We start from the raw sequence: 22580 nt of genomic DNA, 5'->3' as shown, positions 1-22580 counted from the left end.
AAAAAATCCGTATTTATAGCAGTCTGATGATGGAACAAGTTTTTAAAGCAAACAAAATTGTATTTTTTCAGCCTGTGAAAACGTCAATGTAGTCCCTTATTCTGTTATCTCACTAACTTATAGAAATGTATCAGCTGTTTTGCGCTTTTACTGCAAAAAGCAGGTCTTACTACAAGAGTTAGTACGTAGAGCTGAAGAGGTGAAACACAATTTGAGTATCTCATTTCCTTCACGGGGATTAAAATGTTGGTAAGGTTCCAGTATTTGTTGGAAACTCCTACTGGGCATTACTTCCTCCTCGTGCCCAAAATAAATTCCTCAAATATTAATCATTTGTGATAACAGCGTTGCTTTTTTACACCACTGACGCCGTTCCTACCTGTCAATTCCCCCCCAGCAGCAGGAGAGAGGAATTGCTATTGCTCCAATTTTTTTTCGTTCACCTGGTTAAATTCTGACACCGTACGGGATCCCGGGATGTGCTTTGTTCTCTAAAAACCTGTCACAATCAGAAACCAGCCGAGACTCGAGCCGTGACACCTGTCAAGCACAGGCAGCAACCCGCAGCTCCCCACTTCCAGACGCGGTGTCCCGAGGGAAGCCCCCAGCCCCTTCCCAGGCTTTTCACCGCCGCCGGCGGGGCCTCCCCGGCTTCCCCCGGACCAGGCCCCGGCCCCGCTCTCCTTCCTCCCGCGGGAAACGACCTTGGCGGCGCCGGGGCCAGCCCCGATCCGCCCCGGCCGCCTCCCGCTCGGCAGGCGGCTCCGGGCCGAGCCCTTCCCCTCCCCGGGGTCTCAGAGGCGCCGGCCCCGCCTGGCCCCGCCGTGGTTCCGCCGCCCGCGGCCGCCGCCCCCGCTCCCTGCGTGACCATCTCCCCGCCGCGCCCCCGCGCGCTCTCCATTGGCCGCCCGCCCCGTCAATCAACCCGGCTCTCGCTTCCGATTGGCCGTCTGCCGGGCCGGCGCGCGGGTCCCGCCCCGCGGGGCTCCCCCCGGCCCTCCCCAGCACTTGGCGGCGGAGTGTCCTCAGAAGACTCGCAGGGCCGGAGGGGCCGCTCCGCCGCCGGCGGCCGGCCCGCGCTCCCATTGGTCGCTCCTCCTGCCAATCCACCTGGCCGCGGCGCGCCGTTGGCTGTCGGGCGTGCGGGGGGCGGGGCGCTCCCCCCGCCCGCGCGGTGCCGCCCTGTGACCAACTCCCGTGTGTGAGTCACGGCAGCGCCGTCGATGCCGTGTGCGGGCGGGCGGCGCTGCCTGGGCTGCCCCGGCCCCCCTCCCCCGGCACAGGGCTGGCGGGCCGCACTTGTCACCGTGTCACATCCTCCCCACCGCCTGCCGACCCAGCTCACCCTCCTCAGCTCGGCCGCCGCCCGGGGCCGCCGCGGCGGCATGGGATAGAGCCGGGCAGAGCCGCCCTCGCCGCTGGTTTCACGTTGACCTCCCCGCGGTTTAAATCCTCCCCCGCGTGTCCCCCCCGCCGCCTCCTCGCCTCCCCCGCGGCCCCTCTCTCCGCCGAGCCCCCGCTCCCCCGGGCGCCTCCCTCGCCGGTCCTCGCCGCGGAGCCCCCGGAGCGGGTGAGTGCCGGGCACGGCCCTCCCGGGCTCGCTGAGGGGCTGGGGGTGCGGGGGCGCGGGCCGGGGCGGCCCCGACAACTGTTCCAAAGTTGGGGCATTCCCCTCCCGGCGCAGCCTGGCGCTGCCCGCTCGGACTGCTAAAGAAGGGGAAAAGCCATTGGTATAACCCCCCGGCATCGTTGCCAACTTCTAGTGCGTGTCGTGCTGCCGGCGAGTGTAATTTTGATTTTATTGTGGTTATCTCCCCCGCCCTGGTTGAGGCTGTGGTGAGGGTTGACGTGCGGGTATCCCGAAAGGCGCCCGGGTGGAACAGCCCCTCCATGCCGGGCTCTGGCCACTGTCCGTGCTGGAAAAGCGGGGAAAGGCTCCTTTTGTATTTCCAGGTGCTCCATCCTCTCCCCAGCCTGTCAGTGCTGGGTGTTTCGCTATTAGCTGGGCTTCGCTTGCCGTGGCAGGAACATGCGTGTTTGGAAGGGGGAAGCCGTGCTCCGCAACGGGGAGTTTTGGTGTTTTGGCTTGGTGTTGGGAGCGCTTGATGGGAACTGATTATGTCTCTGTTTCACTGCCATTGATTTTCCTTTTCTTTTTTTTTTTTTTTTCCCCTCAATGTATTTTTAGAACATGAATGTAGTGTATGTTGTCGTGTGCTGTACGTACAGAGCAGCTAAAATAAAGCAGAGGCATGGAAAACCCCAGCAAATACAGCAGTGCTTCCATGCACAGGGCATCCAAAGCCTCAGTACTCTGCCAGGTTTATTTATTAATATTAATTGCTCGATCTTTGTAATTTATATCATATGGAAATTAATTGCTGAATTGAAGGTTTACCAAACCTCACAGAGCTCCAAAATCATGTATCTCAGGCATCTGAAAAATAAATCTACTGATTTTTTGTTAAGAGGAAAGGCCAGCATCATTCTGGGAATCCTCCACATGAAGTTTCCCTTTCTAAAGGCAAGCACTCTTGTAAATAAGTCCTAGTAAAGAATGGCTTTACTCAGTGAGTACTCAAGTGTATGCAGAAGGTCAGTAAATTTCTAGAGAAAATGAAATCTTTACTAAATTTTGTCTTGCTTTTATCTATAAATAGAGGGAGGGAAACAAAAATGAATCAGCTGTGAGATTAACATGAAACAGAGCATCAGTCCTTTTCCCGAGGGGTAACTTGCCTAACATAACCTGAAAATTTCCGAAATTTTGCCTTTATGGGGAGGGGTCCTTCAACTGCAGTCTGTTGAATCAGTATGAAGTGGGCTTGTTTCTCCTCTGGAGCTGGCTTGGCACCAGTGTAACTTCATTACCAGAGCAGATTTGCATTAATGTGAGGAGCAATCCAGAAACTCACGTTTTGAGGAAGGCCCCTGTAGTAATGACGTGCCAAATCGTGATTCCTCCCCTCATCAGTCCCAATTACAGCACCCTTACTCACTGTGAGTGGCTCTTCACTGCGCAAGTGCTCCCTGCGATGCCTCTGTGACTCCTTGTGTACTACCCTGCCAGTCTGGGTGAGCTGGAGTGGCGCTTGTTTTCCTCATCACTATTTTATTCCCTTGCCTTGAAATGACAGCGTGCTGGATAACTATTTTTTCCTTGGGCCACGAAGAAAACTTCTGAGGATTAAATGTAAATCTGCTTTGTTAAGTGACCGTAGCAAAACCCCCCTGTTTGAGACTTCTGTGCTGCCAAGTGAAACGGGCAGGTAAGTTTTCTGTGTGCTTGGCTTTCCCTTGTTTCTACAGCAAGTAGGAAAAAGATTGGTGAAAAATTAATTATCTTGTCCTGAAATTCCCCTGCGCCTGTGGGATTCCACACCTGTATTCGGTGTTCAAGCTGGAGTTGATTCCTAATTCCCCTCTGTCTCTAGAACCGCCCCCACCCCCCAAACATTGACATTGCATTGTTAAAGTGTTTGCTGTTGGAATCGCTGGCACAAGGATCAGGCCCTCGGCTGGTTTTCTTTAAAGCGGTTGATTATGACTTGGATGTGATGTTGTAGAAAGATAATATTATCTGGTGTGTCCAGAGCTCAGATCTACTGTCTTACTACAGTCTCAGAAGAAAGCTCTAAGCAGCCTGTAAAGAAAATGTCCAACAAAGCAGAATTGTCTTCTGCCTTTCTGTACTTATTTATAAATCTCTTGAAAGTTTGTTTAATACTCTTTCAGAACAAGACGAGATCCCTGCGTGTTTGTTTCATGTTTCCACTTCCTCCTATGACTCTGTTCATTGCTAAGCCTTTGTGTCACTGATTGAGATGTTATTGTAATTAACATTAATTATGCAAACTAGATTGTTTTTAGAGGCTCTCCAACTCTGTATTGATATTGTCAACTTGTTTGTTTGTTGAACAAAAATCCACGCATTTCACCGTTCTCGGAGGAAATAGATTAACCGACTCCAAGTTAATATATGCATGGGAAACCATAGCAAAATCAAGTTATATTAGCTCAAATGGCACACTGAATCTTGATGGACGTGGTGAACCGAGTATGGCTGGATCTGAACTATCAAGGCAGGGCAAACAGGGGGAGCAGGAAAGGGGACTCTGGGTACAGTCATTCGGGGAGGGTGTTTACACTGCAGAGTTCCATGACATTTTTTCCAGATAGACAGTACTAGGATGAATTGGGCCATATTCTGCTGTCCCTAATTGAATTAAACTCTCACTAAAATATACTGAAGCTGGCTGCTTGAATTTTTTTGGGAAATGTAGAAAAATGGCAGAGTTTAATTCATTAATTATTTAGGACTTTTTTGATTTTAGACTCAGAGAATTTGGTTTAGGAGGTATTCCAGGGTTGTCTTTTTAAAATAAAAGCTTAATAAAGATATCTTTGAAATATACATCCCTGTAGCAACGGTAGCATTTTATAATTTTTTTCACAATGTTGATTGTAGTGACAAAAGTCTCCATGTCTGATTCCGAATCACCCTCTTGAAACCCTTCTGAGCTGAGAAGGATTTTAGAATTTCTCCCTGGAAGTCAAAATTATTCCAATATTTGCATATTGTATTCTTGTGTACTCTTAGGAAGAAAAATAATAGAGGCGGGGAGAGTTTAAATGGGAATTGGTTGTCATGATATCACATCTGCAAATATATGCAGACTGGCAGATTATTCCCTGTCTTAAAAATCAAGTCTCTCTAACTTGTCATTTAAATAAGCAAAATTTGGTTTGCAGTTTGCTTTGGGTAATAAAAGAGATTTTTTTTTTGTTTCTACTTTTGGTGCAGTGGTCCTCTGGAAAGTTAGAAACAGTGCCCTGGGGCTCAGCGAAGTGGAGGGTGTATAATTATATGGGAAGGCTCCATAGCATCAGTGAATTAGCATTAGCAGCTGAGTGAGTTTGTTAAGTTGTAGAGATGGCATTATGGAAATCAATAAAATGCTGATTTCTTTTCCTTATTGCAGATTCCATGTTAAAAGGAAAATATGCTATTTGTTTGTCTGCCTTTCATGTAGGCTTGCCAAAGCATTAGTTGGTATGGAAAGGCAGGTTTTTCAGCTCTGACAATCAGTAGTCAGGCTTGTTTTGTTTTGCTTTTTTAAAACTCTTTTAAATCTTTATTAATTAGATTGTTTTCCAGAAATCACACTAACATCCTGGCCTGCAAGTGGCTTCACGTGTGTCTGTTTGTCAGGAGAGGCAAAAGGGAAGGTCACTTATTTTTCTTGTGACATTCTTGTGTGGCATTGTCTGTTGTAGCCCAAATGCTCTATGTGCCTGATATTCCTGTTTCTGCTTTAAATTAAGTTCTCCCAAGGATTTGGAGGATACTGATGCTGAAATCCACATTCAAAATAAAAGAGAGAGTGACCTTAACTGTTTTCAGAGGTGTGTGTCAGGAGGAATGATATTAAGCACTGTAAGATGTATGATGTGCATTGGCCTTTATTTCTTTGTCTGAAAGCTTCTCCTGCTTTTATACCAGAGAGACAAGTACCCAGATCATTCATCACACTGAGCTCTTACAGAGACATGACAGACCAACAGCCTTATGTTGCACACTGTGGAACATGTACAGTGCATTAGTTCTGATGATCTGTATAAAACATTTTAATTGGGAGGAGCTGTAAATGGGAACGGCTGTCTTCTAATCCAAGGGCTTCGCTTTTTCTTCTCTTCTTCCTGATTGAAATGAAACTTAAGTTCACCATCACGTTTTTCTGTTTTAATGTAGCTGTATGCTATGACTCCTGATGAAATGGTTTGTTCATGTTGAGGTGCAGTTTGGGGGACCCCTCTGCCTTTGTGGTGAGTTTGCTGGACTTTCTGGAGCTAAGAAGGTCCAACTGTGCGGCTTCTTCAGGGATGCTGTGGCGAGCATCTGTTCTGTGACATGTGAGAGCCTGTGTGACAGAGTTCAGATATCACAAGGCTTGTGGAGCACATTCCTGTATGAAGAGAAGCAGTCCAAAATGCTGGGTGTACGATGCAGGCAACACTAAAGATCAGCAACCTGCAAAAGTAATACTGTGGTTCATGGTGACGTTTCAGAGGGAATTCTGATGGAGGCGTAGTCCCAGCAAAGGTAAACTCAGGGGTCCAGCAGCACAGATAAAATAGCAGCCTTACTCTTATCTCTTTGGTAACCCAAACCTGTTTGCTGATAAACTGGCAAAATTATGTTTATAGTCTCCCTATGCTTTGTTTCTGCTAATCTCTAATTAAGTAGATCTAGGGAAGGCCAGCATGGTGCTTTTAGTGCTCAACTACAGCTTAGAAATGACACTCTGCTTTCTAATGATTACAAGCAGGTGAAGTGACAGGAAGGGCAGAGATGTTGGAGTAACGTGATCTGCAATTAAATTCCTGATTCTCTAAAATATTTACCCATAGCTGTAGTGATCCACAGTACTTCATAGCTGGCACTGCCCACGTGTGTCCAGTTAAGGACAGTTAAAAAGCACAGAAATGCGGGGGGGAGGAGATTGGGAAAAAATATAAAGAGATCTTAGCTGAACCAGAACAAAACCTCTTTAGCTCCTACCATTTGAAATGGGGAGGAATCCCAAGAAATAATGAGGATAAAGTCTCTCACAACTGCAAAATTACTGTAGTGATTGTGACTCTGAAAAAGCAGGTTCTAGGTAGAGAAGGAATTGTAGTTACTCTGTGGTCTTAGGTCATAGCCTTGCTAATATGGTTAAAGCATTAGTTCTGAAAACAACTGCATTGAGACCTTGGAGTACTTTTCTTAAAAATGTACAAATCTATATTCATGTATTTTCTGTGGAGCAAAATAAAATACTGCATGTTGGATTACCTAATTTCAATGTTATTATTAGAAAAAAGAAATGCACCCTGATTTCCACCTGTCAAATGAAGTCAGATATTCCTGTGGATGCCTTTTTCTCTTTTATCTTTTTTTGAATTTAATTCCATTGTTGCTTTGATTCCTTCCACTTCTTTCTGGTTATTTTTTTTTTCAATTTGTTATTGTTCCTTCTAGCTTTAATCAACCACCAATGTTGCTGCTTGCCTACAGAATCACAAGGTCCATGCTGAGGTGTGTCATGCCAATAGTATTTGGTGTGCTCTGTCCTCAGCAAGGCAAAGGTTCCCCACTGCTGTGCTGTGAAGAGAGAGCCTGTTGGAGGTGTGACTTGAGTGCAGTCATCTGGGAGGAGCCAGGGCCACAGCCAGAAATTGTACCCAGGTGTCATCAGCTTCCAGGCACGTGCCCTGTGCTGTAGCAAAGCAGGTTTTTTCCTTCTTCTGTCCTTTGCAGAGCTCACTTTTTTTTTTAGTTTGTTTTTTTGCTTCTCTTTATTTGGCTGTCTTTTCTAGTTTTGTCTTTCCTCCTCTGTAATATGTAATAGCTACTAATGGCCTCTCAAACGGCATCACAGGAGTGTTGAGGCTAGTGTGTTTTCCCTCATCCTGTCTGGAATGTTTGGCTGCTGCCAAAGAAATTGAGATCAGAATCAGGGTCTCTTTGAGTACCCTGCACCAAAAGTGTATGTACGTGTGTTGAAGATACCAAAATACTGTTAAAAAATCAAACAAGATTTGTAAAGTTAAAAAGCTAACACTTGTTTTGAGATGCAGTGTGAGAACTAAGGTATAAAATGATACAATGAATAAAGGCAAAGATGCAGCCTTTTTCAGAGAACCTTTTATCAATTAAAACTTTTTAAAGGAACATGTCACTTCTTTGGTGAACCTACTCAACGGAAAGAAGGTGAGCCATCCCCCTTCCTGTGAGAGGGAACAAATCTGATAGGAAACTTCCAGAACAGAGCTGAGGTCTTTAGGCCTGGTGGAGGTGATGGCTGTTGCCTGATGTCAAGTGAAGGAAGTAGTGACAGATATGCAGTGGGAAAATGCCCAGGAACTGGCATTCATCCAATCCAGGAGGTTGTTTTAACTGTCCTTTGATTCAGAATATTTTAATTTATTCTGTTTTCAGATATTTCAGCACAAATTCTAGAAAAGACAGCTCCTCTCTTTTCATATTGGCAGATTTTTGTAGCATGCCTATCTTGAAAAATCCAAAAGAGGGAGGAGGTAAAAAAATAAATCTCAGATGCAGTTTTCTTCTGTCCCTCCTGCCATGTTCAAAATTATATCTCATCTTGTTCTTATCCTTGTGTTCAGAATAAAAGCTGTGATAATCCATTTCCTTTGCTGTGATAATCCCTTGCCCAAATGTCCTAGTAGCATAATTTGATTGTGGTGCTTGGACAGCTATCATATCACTCCTACAAAGCAACAGTAATAGTTGTTGCAAACAACAATATAATCCAAGAAATCCAGAGTTAAAGTGCTTACAGCAGAGACTAATTGCATGCTAGAGAGTATTACTGTATCTTCCTGATTGATGTCCCTCATTGGCCAAGACAGACTTGCAGATGACTTCTTAACATATTATTTAACAAGATGGTAGTGCTCTGTGTTTAAATTGCTTGTTGTTGTGGGGCTTTTTTATTGCCCTTCCCCAGTGTGGGGTTCAGAACCTCTTTATTAGTTTTATGGGAAAGCCACAGATCCAGATTCCTTCTGGAACTATTGCAGTGTGAGGGAACAAAGTGTAGGGATTTTTTCAAGAGCACTAAAGTAGCCTGTGCTCCTTGCCCAAGGAAAGTTAAGAGTCCTTATAATCACTGGGGCTTTTGTGTGGTCTTTGTTTTATTTTTTATTTTTCCTTTGACTTTCTTTCTCACTTGAACCCTGGTTCTGGAGGAGCTGGAGCAATTACCCAGCCTATCTTACATCTTCCCATTCAGAAGAGGATGGAGTGGGAAACAAGGTCTGCAATGGACCCCAGATATTCTCTCTGGCCCCTTTGCCACCCCTAAGTCACACTACTTCAACCTGAAAAACAGCAGAGGAAAAATTCCTGCTTGAACACTTTTTCCTGGCTTTAATGAGGGATTTTTACAAAGAGAGGAAATAGTGTTGGTGAATGCATCTAGCACCCTTTAGGAAAGGGTCACCACCACAGGGATGCTGCTGAAAAAGGATGCCAAATCCTCCCAGACTCTGTACCAGGCCCTTTGAAAGGCTCCTATGAAATAAAGAAGCTATATAGCCAGTGTGTATGTATATTTCTGAAGGTTATGCTGGATTTCTGCCATGCCACAAACCCTGATTAGAATAATTTATAATAAAAAGTGATGCATGGATTCCAGAAATGGATAATATGATGGGGGAAAGAGGGAGGTGAGTAGCAGAGAAAGCAAATCTGAAGGTTTTCCTGGTCCATAGATGTACCCCAAAGTGTGGATTTACTGCCACTGTCTGTAGGAAGAAGCTACAGTCCTAATTTTTGATGTCAGAAATGACTGTTATAAGGTTGGCTTAATATACATACTGTGCACTGCTGTTTGTTTATTTATTTATTTGCAGTAGGACTTGGGATATTTCAGGTACTTTCCAGGTGCTTAAAGATAATTTCTGCTCCAAGGACTTCACAAATCAGAGAGGCCAGAGGAAAGTAAATGGGTGGGAATTGAGTGCTGAGCAGCAGAACGGGATTCACAGGATGCAGGGCCCTTGAGAGCAGTGCAGGTGTGTGGCAGAGGTGCTGTGCAGGTAAGATGGGGAGGAGGATGCCTGCAGTGGCCTCCAGGAAAGAAACAGGCACTTGGTGTGTCCGGAAAAAAGGGAGATCCTTTTGGTTTTCTTCTGCATTGCTAGTCAGTCTACGGTCAGTTTACAGCTCCCAACTCCTGATATCTCTCTTGGATCCTTTCCCCTGTATTTGTGATTGTGTGGTGTGGTGGCTTTATAAGTGGAGTTATTCTGTCATGTTCTGTGCAGAGAAATGCTGTGAAGATGGGAGAGCAGGGGACTGAGGCACAAAGGTGTGTGCATGCAATATGAGGCTTGACGTGGCCAGGGAGAAGTGGCATTGGGGTTTTGCACAAGCATTCTTTGGGGCACAAAGTGTCATCATCTTCAGTTCATTTTTTTTGCTGTGATTAAGGCCCTGAGCATGCCTGTAATGCAAAACAGAAAACATAAAGAAAATGTTTTCTCTTCAGCCATCATTCTAGCATGCTTATGTGTGTATGAATCATTCCTCCTCCATCTGGAAGGATGAGATGCAGAGCTCTTTTCTAAGGAGGTATCTAAAGTACATCCTCATAGCAGCCAGCAATTGGCATGACAAAAGGGTTATAGCAAGTGGCTGGCACTTTTCCCATCCATCTTGCCACTGGAAACATAATGATTTGCAATGTGCCTGTTCTTCAGGCACCAGTGTGCAGAGCCAGTCCTTGGGACATGCAAACGGAAAAGTTGCATGTTGTTGGCTTTTGTTTGTGGCACCTCCTCAGCAGCCCCAAAACTGGGAAGAGGAAATAGCACTGATAAACTGTTTTCCTTGATTTAAGCATGATGTGGAGTGAAAAGGAACAGTGGGGTACTCATGGAACGTCCCCCGGTGTGGGAAGATGGGCAGCAAGGCATCTGGCACTGCCAGTGTAACATCAAGTGTGGGAGAAGACTTTGTTTTGCTTCTTACCTTGTATACTTTGCACAGAACAAGGAAAAATATAGTAGTATTGAGTGCACAAGGAAAAAGGTCTGATTTTTTAAAATGTCATCTGTTGTTCTTGTAAGCTATCTTGTATGTATTTTATGTATTTTGTCTTTCACTTGATTTGCAAGAAGGCCAAGGCCCTGAATCAAGTAATTTAGTCTTAAGTGTTCCTGTGATGTCAAGAAAGGGTTTTACTGTGCTTTTTTTGGGGTAGAGGAGTGTTTAATGTGGTGTCAGAACAGGCAGTAGAAAGAAGGGCCTCTAAATCTCAGTGCCCTGTTTTAACAACTCTATTCTTACCTTTCTCTTCTGCTGACCACGACTGGAAATGTCTTTGTCTTGCAAGCAGTGGCCAGCTCTGTATGTAGTTCACATGTAGAAACTGGGTGTTCCTCTGCTGAAGCTCCTTGGGACACTCTTGAAAGTCAACAAATGCATGTCTGTGGGACTGGACATGTCCTTGCTGCTTCCTTCTTTTGAAGGGGGGTTGGAGATGAGGTAGGAGCATCCAAGATTCATTCATTCAGGGTCTTTGGTGCAGTAATGAGCTTGTGTTTTGGACCAGTTGTTCTCAGAGCTGGGACTGGTGGCCTTTCCTGCCTGAGGAGTGCCTCTGCAGACAGGAAAAGGCTCTCTGCCCCCCATTCCTGCTCTGCTTTTTCACCAGTGTCTGTTCAGCAAGGCAGGCTCATTTTTGCTGCAGGAGCTGAGAGGATTTCTCCACCTCATGCAGGATAGGCTGGAGGTTTAGAGCACTGCTCCTGGAGGACCTCAGCTGACTTGGATCACAGTGGGAATGGCAGGGAGGAAATCACCAGCCTGTCTTACTGGAGAGCACCAAGTCCTGCTGTGCTGCATGGAGAATGCAGGCTGCTTAGTGCCTTGTGTATGAAGCACTTCAGCTTTTTGAAGGACAGGTTCTTGCCTTAGTGTATGGATGGAGAAACTTCCTTTCTGCTTTTTGCAAAGGGTGGGTTCAACATGCAGCCCTGTTCTTGGCATCTCTTAGGAGCTGACTCTGCACAGTGGCGTGCTGACCTCAGGAGTTCAAAGTACTGTCCTCTTCCTTGGTATACTTTGGGTTTGGGGTAGAGGGAGATGGCTGGTGGGTCTGTAGGCTTTCTGCAGCAGGCTCCTGTTCTGAGGTGAGAACAGCCATGCCCCTTTCCTTTGGAGCTGTTGTGGCTGCAAGCAGGGACTGTGAAACCCTCCTGTGCCACTGAAGTGAGCACTGTGTATCCCTGTCTGCTGCCTCCCAAAGTGCTTTTAGGGGGCTGCTCTGGATCTGGGATGTAAAATGTTTTAGAAAGCCATTCTGCCCTGGAGAGTGAAATACTCTTGCATATTAGGGCACACTGTTGGACTTTGTATCTGGGAGAACTTTTCTTTGACTAAATCTCAAGCTTCTGTGGTTATCTTTTTTCAGGTACATGGTAGCCTGGAGGAGACCCTTCAGGCAGAGATGCTTTGTTACTTTCTTTGGCTTCATAATTGCTGTTTATAGTATAGTGTAATAAACACAATTAGCATTTTTGGCTTATTTCAGGGTGTGTGCTTGCATGTGAAAAGGATTGGATACGTTAACTCTGCCATCTCTCTTACCTGTGCCTGAGATATGATCTGATTATGATCTTTCCTGATACATTACAGCTTTGGAAAGGAAGTAACACTCCCTATACTTTCAGAAACATTTCAGTAGCTTGATTCAGTATGGAGTCCATTGGTATCAGGATGAGAGGTGTTACATTCAGTCTCTTGTTTTGAAAACTGGCTTCTGGATCCTGCAGAGCACGGTCAGCAGGTGGAGGATGTTCACATTGCACACTTCACCTGCAGTGTCCAGCTGGGACATGCTCCATGTGTATACATGCAGTTTTGCTTTTCTGTGTGTCATGGGTCAGAGTTTACAATCTGGGGACCCCTGAGGCAAAAGAATTGCTCTGCCATGTGTGTGTGAGTGCACTCAGCAGGTGTCATTTGTCCTGTAGTGTTTGGTATTTTCTAGCCCAGGTCAGCTGTGGGTATTTCCACTTTTTGAGAGGCTGAAGACCAGGTTCCCATGATCCAAATTGTGTCTAGGGCTCTGTGCTGGAAGACCAGGGATCAGATGGAAGGAAATAAAAGATACAGTGACTTAGGTGCAATTTAGGACATGTGAATCTGGCTCCTCCTCCCCTGAAATACCAGTGTGCCAGCAGCATCTGATGTAGGAAGCTGCTAGGAATAGGCCAGGCCAGTGAACCTATTTCACTTTCCAAAGTATTTCTAAACATCCCAAACTAGACTTTGCACCTTAAGCCATTTTGAATTCTCAAGGCAATCCCTTCAATGTTAGGCAGAGCAAAGAACCTGATCCAAGCAGCGCTGCTGATTACTGGAAATGTCCTGACATCTCACTTTACCCTCTGGAGAGTAACTGTAGGGGTGGGGGAGAGGCCTGGAGCTGTGTTAGTACATGTGTTGTTTTCTGCCTCTGGGGAGTTTTGTTGTTGTGCATTCTCTTGTTTTTCCATCTTACACAAAATCTGAAAGCTTGTGTTGCAGCTGTGGCCTAGAAGGAGCAGTCAATGCTCTGTTACCCATCAGCACCAGACAGACCTGGTGATGAATGAGGGGGAATTTTGGGCTCTGGGACAGGGATGCTGAGGTTGCTTTGCAGCCTTCCGAGCGTGCTGGGCTGTGGGGGACTGAGCCCTATCAGGCTTTGTGGCTGTGGCCACAAGGAGTGTGATCTCTCATACTCCTTGTGATGGCCCTGGTAATCTCTGACTGTCATCCTCTTCTCATTTGGAAGAACTTTGACTTAATGAGAGATCCATCAGCTTGAGTCACTTCTACTTGAAGATACTGAGCTCTATGAGTACTGTAGAATATCATATCCTAAACTTTTGAGCCCTTCTGAGTGTAATGCAGTGCTGTTCTTGGAATGATTTGTTTCAACTATGGGGCCAGTTTAAATAGAACTATTGAAGTATATGTTGCTGTTCATCATGCATCAAAAGTGAAGTTCAGTGAATAATGAGTTACCACAGGGCACCACAATGAGATAAGAACTCATCATAGCTTTGCAATAAATGGAAATGCCATTAAAAGGAAAAAAAAAAAAAAAAAAAAGGAGACTTTTTGTCTATAAGCTTAATTGGAAAAGCCAGGAATCTTGAGTGGAGATTTTTAGCATGCTGACCAACTGAAATATATTGTAATGAGAGCAAATTTATGTGTGCAGAGGGTGTCCAAGATTTTGATTGCTGCATGAGACACATGGCTTTGGGATATTTTCCTATGTATGCCTTTTGTGTAGATAAGTGATGGTACCTGATTTTTGGTCCTGGAGGGAAAATGTACACCCTTATTATTGAGCACCTTTCCAAGATGCAGCAGTTGTCATTAAAACTCAACAGTAGACCATGGAGGTGAATTTGGCAGGTGGGGACTTTTTTCCCCTTAAACTTTTAATGGCAATGACTTGCAGTTATGTCATGCTGTAGGTTTAAAGTGTACGAGGCACTTTGGCTCATTTATGTTCTCATTTGGGTTTCTAATGTGCACACAGAAGCAGCTGCTCTCTGGGATTGCTGATAATATGGAATACAGTGAGGATGGCCAGCCCTTGGTGTGTACAGGGATATCAGGCACTCCCTCTTTCACTGAGTTTTGCAGCAAAGCCACTATGCTCCAATTTCCTTGTCTGCAGAATGTGGTCCCACCCTGCAGTTTATAAAATATTTTAAATAAAAAATTTTAAGAGGAATGATGTGCGAGATTCATGTCACTTTTCCCTTTGTGGTGCTTACTTTAACTTATTGCTTTTAGCAAGCAGAATCACTGTACCACAGTGGTCTCAGGCACAGTTAAGCAGGACACCACGATCTGCCCAACTGCAGCATCTCTTCTGGAGAGGTCTCATCTGCAGGAGCCCTTGTTTGCTCTTAAGGATGAAATGCAATTGAGCATCTGGTGAAGTCTGCTCTGTGGTAGCAATTAATTATAAATATATACCTGGGGATTTTTTAATCATTAGTCTTAAATTGATTATTTCCTACCAGTTGTAAGACTCCAAAGAACTGCTTTTTCTTCCATAAGAAAAAATATCTATTTGGTGGGCAAATGCAATGCTACAGGTAAGATATGGCAACAATAATGCACGAAGAGCAGTGTGAGGAAAAAGACAACTTCCTTCTCTGTGGTGTTCCTGATTTTTTTTTTCCTCTAATTATATGGAGTTGGAAGAGTGAGCTGGTAGGATATGAATGTTGCCATCCAATAATAAGAGTTGTGGTCATGGGTGCCATGCAAGCATGAAGCTTCAAGAGACTGTGATGTGTTTTGGGGGACAGACCAAGAATAATTCAGGCCTGCATATGGCTTTCTCTGGTAGACAGGTGAGTTAAGGGAATGTCTGCAAAGCTAGGGCCCAAAGCTGGAATTGTGCTCCCTATTCCAGTTAAACCAAAGTGTAAACAAACCAGTTCATGATGTTCCCATTAATTTGGACTGCTTACCTTTCCAGTTTTTCTAGCTTGTGATTTGAGCAGAATGAGCCAGTAGGAAAAATGACAGTCTGAAACCGGCTTGGCTTGTCTCTGGCTGTCCCCAGAAAGCCAGTTCCTTTTTTACCACCAAAACAGGGCCTGGCTCCATAGCTATTGTTCAGGACACCTGAGACAGCAAGATCATCTGCCACTGCCTAGAAAAGGACAGCAAGGAAAAACTTTCAATCCTTTGCCAGCCCCTTCTGCATCTTTCTACCTGCTAAGGCCTTTCTCCACTGCACAAATGGTGTAGCAGCTGTGGCTTGAAAATCCCTGGGGCTTTCCCCTCACCCTGGGATATTTGACTGTGTCCAACCCTGGCACCTTTACAGGCACAGGCAGCAGAAGCTGTGTGTGGGGCCAGTGTCACTTCTGTGCCTCTTCCAGCACAGGCACACTGTACAAAGCAGGCTGGCCCCTGGGATGACAAGTTGTGCTGTTTTTCTGACTTGAGGCCTTCAGGCCTGCGATGACCTTGAGCCTTTTGTCCCTGAAGAAGGGAATACCATGAAGAAGCCTTTCCTTTTTAATGGAGAACCAAAACTTGGGTTACTGAGGGATCTCAGGGACCAGTTGAAGTAGATTTTCCCACTGTGTGTGTGAGGGGGAATGGTAAGGAGAAGGAGACTGGGTACTCAGTACAGCATTTCATTTGATGGTGTAACTCCAGTGCAGCATGCTCGTGACATGTGTTTCTGACTTCACCAAGAACCACTGAAGGTGCAAAGCCCCTCAGTGTCCTCTCTGTTCCAGGAAGTCCAGACAAACTTCTGGCTAAGCAGTCAACGAGTCCACAGAGTCCCTTTGGTGTTTTGATGCCTGTGGAAAGAATAGTTGGCAGTAGAACTAATTTTCTAGCTTTTGTTGCTGACTGTGACAAAAAAAAGCTTTCTTGATCTGCAATGATGCCAAGGCTGTGTGCAGGATGGAGAATGCAGCCAGTGGTCTTTCCCTGGTGCCTTGCATCTTTGGAAAGAGAATTATTTTTGGTGTTAAAGTAGACCATAACCTTCCATGGGATCTGGTTGAATTCAGAGGTCTGCAGCTGAGATCTGGGGGCTGCCTTCTGGTCAGGCTCACTTCACCATCAATTTTTAAATGGCTCTGCATGGGGCAGTAGTAGAGATTGTGATGTTCTGTATTCTCACACATCACTCCATGCTTTGGTATGCTGCCTGCCTATCAGTGGATACAGTTGGGATGTTTCCCTACTGAAAGTATTTCCTTTTTTCCCTTGGTATTGCTAGAAGCCATTCTCAAAAACACATTTTGCCAGACAAAACAAAATGAAACCTGTGAATCCCAAACCCCAAGATTTTCTGTAGGCTCTAGTGGGAGAAGTGAAAGCAGATTGCAAACTCCCAGAAAGTTGTTTGAATGCTCTGTGAGGAATACCACCCGAGAAAGGGGTATTCTTGCTTCTTCAGAGAGAACAAGAGATCAGCTGGGACCATTTTCTCTAGCCTTACATAGCAGTGTAAAAAGAATTCACGGGAATTTTGTTTTTGACTAGTAAGCAAGTTGGGGAGTAGCAATAGAAGTTATTAGAGCCATGATTAACATGTGTTGCTTTTGATCTTGTGGCTGAATCAAAACTGGATTGGTTTGACCTGAAACATGAAAAGTTTCTTTTGCTAACATTAAGATTTGCTAAAATCAAGATTTTGGCTAATCTTAAACCCAAGTATTTTATATTGTCTAAAGTCCTTTAGGTTAAAGAGTGATTGAAAACAGTTTTCTAGTTTCAGGGAAACAAGAATCTTTATGGTTATTCACTGAATTCAAATGTATTTCAGTCCTCTTGAATCCACATTTTGCTGAATATAACCTGGGAGAGGGAAATGGAGCTGCAGTTCCCCCAGTGTCTCTCCTGTATCATGAGAATGAAATCACAACTGTTCAGCTCCCTTTTTCAAAGCAGTGCTGCACACATCTCTGTGATATCCTTCAGACCAAAAAACTTCCCAGCATTGATAACAGACAGACAAAACTGAAAGTCTGTCACAGTGAGAAACAGAGCTTTTTTTTCCCCCAAAGAGCAGTGTGCATGTAGAAGGCAAGTGAAAATTATCCCCTAATGAAAAAGCAGTAAAATTGCTGAAGAGCACAGCTAAACAAAGGTCAAACTGCAGTCTGAATGGAGACAGAGGCTAAACCTGTTTGCAGTACATAGAGAGAGCAGTATGAAATGTAGGTAACCAGCCCAAGGACTGTTACAATGCACAGATAATGCATATATGTGTAGGTAATACATGCAATCATACTTCTTGAAAGCCTGTAGTCAGAACAGATTGCAAAGCACAGAATCCACGCAGGAGTTAAAAAATTTGTAGCTGCAGAGCATAATACCAAGGTCACCACAGAAACAGAGCATTTTTTCAAGAACAAAAGAAGCATATCAAGGAATAGTGGATTAAAGGAGTTGTGTGAGATACTGATACAGGTCCTGGCATTCCAGCAGTGTGTATGATCCATGCTGCATCCCACTTTTCCCTGAGATATGAAGGAAAAGGTGGAGGGGTAAAAGTAAGGGTTGACAATTGAATGTAGTTATCAAGCAAGTTATTAGCATATGGTTCTGGTGTACAGAAATAAATGTTATTTTGAACTGTTGTCTGTATACAGAAGGTCTGTATGAGGCCACATTGAGAGTGTGGTTACATGGGGAAGGTACAGAGATGAGGAGGCTTCCAAAAGAGGAAATCATGTCTAGACTTCAAAATGCCAGTTCTCAGTTTTGTTTTAGGTGGTGATATCCTGTCTGGTATCTTTGAGGAGAAATAATTGAGAGGAAACAGTCAGTGACATCTAAGGAGGTGCTTTGTATAATTTCAGAGTGAAATATCCTAAACTTTTATTTTGAAAATTGTCACCAACCCTCAAAATTTGTCACATGAGAAAAGCAGCATGTATTTTATTGTCTGATAGAGCATCAATTTAATACCACTGGCCAGCAGTGATGCAAAGTGTTCTTGTGAAGGCTGTCTGAAAAGTCTTGACTAACTTGCATGCTGTAATCAGTGTGCCTTCTTCATAAATTTTTATGTTAAATGTTAAATATTTTGGTTTCTTTCATGTTTTAGCTGTCTTAGGGGTTAGAATGGTTGTGCCGATTCTCAGCTTGGTGTTTTTATATTTAACTTGATAAATGTAAGTAAAATATAGAACATTTGACCTACAGAGTAAAGTTTACTGTTTCTGATAGTTCAAATTAAGTTTCCCCACTTTTGCATATTTTCTATGTGCACTGTATTTCTGATGTTGAGAGGGGGATCTCAAACTCAGTACTTCCCTAAATGAAGAGGAAAATAATTATTTATGTTGTTTGTGGTTAACCTACAGAGCAGTATTAATGGTCTGTAAAACCTCTTCAGATAATTGACTCAATAGAAACTTTTGAAAAAGTATTTAAACTTGAAAGAAAAGTTCCATGGGAATAGAGGACAAGATGGAGTTAAAATCATCAGGAGGGTGAGTTGGTGTGTAGGTGAAGATCCTTTTGTAATATATTCATGGGAAGTAAGAAGGCAGAGGAGTGTGTATTTAGGTGCTAAGGGGAAGAATCCATTAAGTGGAACCAAAAATCTTCAGTACAGTTAATTCTTTCACCCAGATGACAGTGGCAGTCCACGCTTTGATGCAAATACTGGAAATTTAACCTGAGGTGCCAATAATTGCTATTTGTATTCCTCAAATTCAAATATGCTCGAGTGTTTTCCCAGGCAAGAATGACAGTGTAGTACTTAAAACTTGAAACAGAATCTTACAGCCATTGAGATAATTATATTTGTGCCATATGAAAGTTGTGCTTGAAAGCAGGATTTGATGCCATTGTGTAATGTGTTCCTTTACAGAGAATAGCGTAAATTAATAAAAAGTTATGAAAAAATCACACAGGTTGGATTTTTTTTTCCTCTGGACTATTAATAATTTTGGATATTTTGATACAGAAAATTCAATTAAGTAATTGTACTTATACCTGAGCCAGGGCTTTCATAGTCTTAGAAGTGGAAGGCAATGAAGTTTCTCTGAAAGCTTATATAGTCCTTGTAAAACTTGGCTATTTCTTCTGTTCTGTCAAGTATTTAAATTTTCACCTCAATCCTTTTAAGGATGGACAGGCATTAGGGTTTTTGAAAATTATGTGACTGTGTAAACTTCTTTGCAGGGATTTTAAGAGTATCATAAGCTTATAATTATGTTTTCATCCATACTGTGATCATTCTTACAAGAAAACTGGCAGCATTTCCCTCTCTGTGCATTTCTCAGAGAAGATGAAGTGCCGTATTTTTTTTCTGTCATTGTTTTTATTTCTGGTATCTGGGTGGAAAATAAAAGCCAGTGTCTTTTCCCCACGTTTGTGTGTGCCCACCAGCAGACACGCAGGCACACACGAGGAATTCTCGCTTGTGCGCAGCCAGAAGGGGCTGGACCCGGCTGTCTTCAGCTCAGTGGAAATTGGCACCGTCCCATCTGCAGTAAACAACAGCCTGACGTCAGCTCTCGCAGCAGTGATAGCAGCGCAACTTGAGAGATTTTTCAACTGGCCGAGCTGTTGAAAGGCTGTCGCTGGGTTTGATAATCTCTGGCTGCACTTGAGAGGATTTGGTGCAAAGGTGGGGGGAGAAATGGTTGGTTAATGACAGAAATAATAGAGCAATTCCTGATAACTTCTTATGGGGTGGAGAGGTGATTTTTAAGTCTTACACCAGAGGTATTTTGATTCCCAGCTCATCAGCTGCAGTCGTTCTCTCCAGGTTCTGAAATCCTGGCTGCTCTGTAGAATTCACATTTGTGCCCTGTTGGAAGTTGGAAAACAATTAAAGTGCTGTGGAACAGTCAATCAAGCAGATGATGAAATTTGACTTTTCTAATGTGTTGAATTAAGCACTTTTATTATGATTTCAATTCCTGATGTTTGCTTTATTCGGTGTAGACGAGTTCAAAGAACCTGAGCCTGGCAATGCTAAGATTTTTGCTGGTTTCTGTATATTCCATTTCTATTAGTAGGATATAAGTCATTGAGGCCCCACATTGTGGCCACAACACCCAGAAAAGCTTTACTGAAAGATACTTGGTTATTCATCATTATCAAATTGAGCTAGAATAAAGGGACCATTTTGTGGTACTGCTTTCAGATAAGGATTCAGAAAAGTACCTGTTTCCCTGAAGTGCTGCAAGCTCCTTGACTGCAAAGTTACTGAAGAGTGTTGCATTTCTGAAACAGAGCCACTATGACTTAATTACAGCTGGTTCTCCTCATAACCCGACAGTTGAAAGAGACTTTTCTATTGTTCAGTACTACCGCTGAAAACACATTTCCATTATGAACTTAGAGTCCTCCTATGCCAAAATCAACAGTTAAAAATGAATGGTTTGCTCTGGTAACAGGAAAAACAAACATGAAAATCATTGTGTTGTGTGACAGAAAATCAGAATGTTAAAGTAAAAGAAGTTGATAAACCTACAAGAATAACTATCTGATGGGCTGTTCTTGAATCAAAGACAGTTCCAAGCAAGTATTTCAAGGACATAAATAATAGTGCATCAACTTCTGCTTTGTTTCTTGTATGGCTGCAAAGATAGCAAAAAGTTCATGTTCCATTTAGGTCCTGTCACCAGGGATTTAAGAGTTTTGTGAAACCCTGGAAAGGAATGTGAATATCTGCCAATATTAACATTTTCTAATGTATACATTTTTACATCTGCTTTTAGGGTACATTCAGACTAGGTTAATCATAAAGTCTGTCTTAGGAGGGAGGGACAAGAATGCAAGAAGGAAAGAAAAATTGGACTCTTTCTAACACTATGTCTGCCCTATTAGCAGTTTTTTGAGGCTTTTGACCAAATTTGATGGGGATGCACAAGTCTCAATAGGTCACTGCTTCTGTGAAAGTGGGCAAGAAAGCGAGGACCTGTCTGAGCCTGCACTCCTTGGTGAATTCATAGTCACTGAATATCTCAGAATGATACAACTGGGATTGCTGATCTTGCAGAGGGGAAGGAATGGGTGAGCAATGAATCTTTAAAAACCAGGGAAGTCCTGGATTTCTGTGAGTCTGGCTGTCCTTGGAGACTCATGTGGCTACTTGGCATCCTGTCCCCAGAGGGGCTGGCATGTGGCAGGGCCTGACTGTGCTTGATTTATGAGAAAAGCCCAGGACAATTTTAGACCAAAAGCCAAGCTGTCAGAAAGCTTATGCTTGAGAGCTTGCAGTAGCAGAATAGTTGACAGCTCAGGTAAGGAATTTGTTCAAGAGAAGTTGGCTGGAGCAAAGCTCTCAGACTTCCTGCACTTCAGGGCCAACATGCAACTCCAGGATCACAGCTTTGGCCCTGTGCAAACGTGAACTTGCCAGCATGTAGGAGAGGGCAGACCTCTTCAGCTGTCCTTCCTAGGCAGGTGTGACTCAGGCTGGGCACCATGACCTGTATACAAACTTGGGAACAGGTTGCCTTAGGTCTGTTTATGACCTCTTTCCTTCTCTGTGGTGGTAGGCTCTGAGACAATGCCTTCCCTGCAGCCTGCCTCCTTTTCTGGGCTTGTGCCTGCAAAGGGAAAACTGGCACTTGTAGCCCTGTGAAATTTTTACAGTGGCTGTAGCTGAGCAGGGGTCTCATCCTAGGTCACTTCAGCAGTACTTGTCATAACCCTGAGCAGAGCTTCCCCTTCCAAAAACCAAACCAGCAGCTCACTAGGGTAGTTAATCTCTCAGCTGCAGCCTCCCTGAAGATGATGTTAGACCATAACTGGGAGGAGATGTGCAGTAGGAAAGGTCCTTTATGTTGTTGTTTTGGGTTTTTTCCTCCTTGCTTTCTTTTGCTGTGTTTCATCTCATTTAACCAGCCTGCTAGTGCTCTAAATAGGGAGATGAGGTGCTGGGAAAGGTGTGTACTCTTCTCTCTGCCTCCAAGTGGGTAACACTTGCATTTGCTGCCCGAGGTAAGAGTTAGCCAGAACTGCTCACACTAGCCTTGACCTAACGCAGAAGCCAGAGACATGTTATAGCATGTTTCCTCTTGCTGGAAACCTGCAGAATGGCTTTGGGATTCTCAGCCCTGCTTGTCTCTGCATGTAACAAAGTCTGCTGGGTGGCTGCTGAGGTTATGGTTCACTCTGTATCAAGAAAAGTTGCATTTGGCTTTAGAGTGGCTCGGTATCCAATAATGCACATTTATAATCAAATTTAAAAGTTCTTGAGTTTGCCTTTGGTTTTATGGAAATAACTGTTAAAAGGCTCCCAAATAGGCTGGTCTGCTATCAAGATGTGATTTTGGAATGGCTTTGTCATGCATCTTGAAAGGAATTATCCTTCCCCAAAGATTCAGAAATACCTTGTGGTTAGCCCCTTCAAAGTAACGTGTCAAGGCTTCTAAAGAAATGATGCTGAGGGCATCCTTTTGCTCTTAGATGATTTTCGATCCTTGCAGGATGATATTTTCAAGAGTTTTGTTTAACATAAAGAGCTAAAAAATAAAAAAAAAAG

The 22580-nt window shown here is 43.9% G+C and overlaps 1 protein-coding gene across 1 annotated transcript in view; it reads left to right on the top strand.

Moving 5' to 3' along the window:
• The first annotated feature begins 1342 nt into the window (after positions 1-1342).
• SERTAD2 (SERTA domain containing 2) overlaps positions 1343-22580 on the top strand; it is a 76282-nt gene continuing 55044 nt past the window's right edge. The window contains exon 1 of the mRNA XM_058802216.1: positions 1343-1570. The gene's annotated coding sequence lies outside the window, so the exon portion shown is untranslated. The remainder of the gene's footprint in view (positions 1571-22580) is intronic.

The sequence above is a fragment of the Ammospiza caudacuta genome, chromosome 3, assembly GCF_027887145.1.
Source record: "Ammospiza caudacuta isolate bAmmCau1 chromosome 3, bAmmCau1.pri, whole genome shotgun sequence".
NCBI lineage: Eukaryota > Metazoa > Chordata > Aves > Passeriformes > Passerellidae > Ammospiza > Ammospiza caudacuta.
This window is presented reverse-complemented; position numbering and strand designations above follow the sequence as displayed.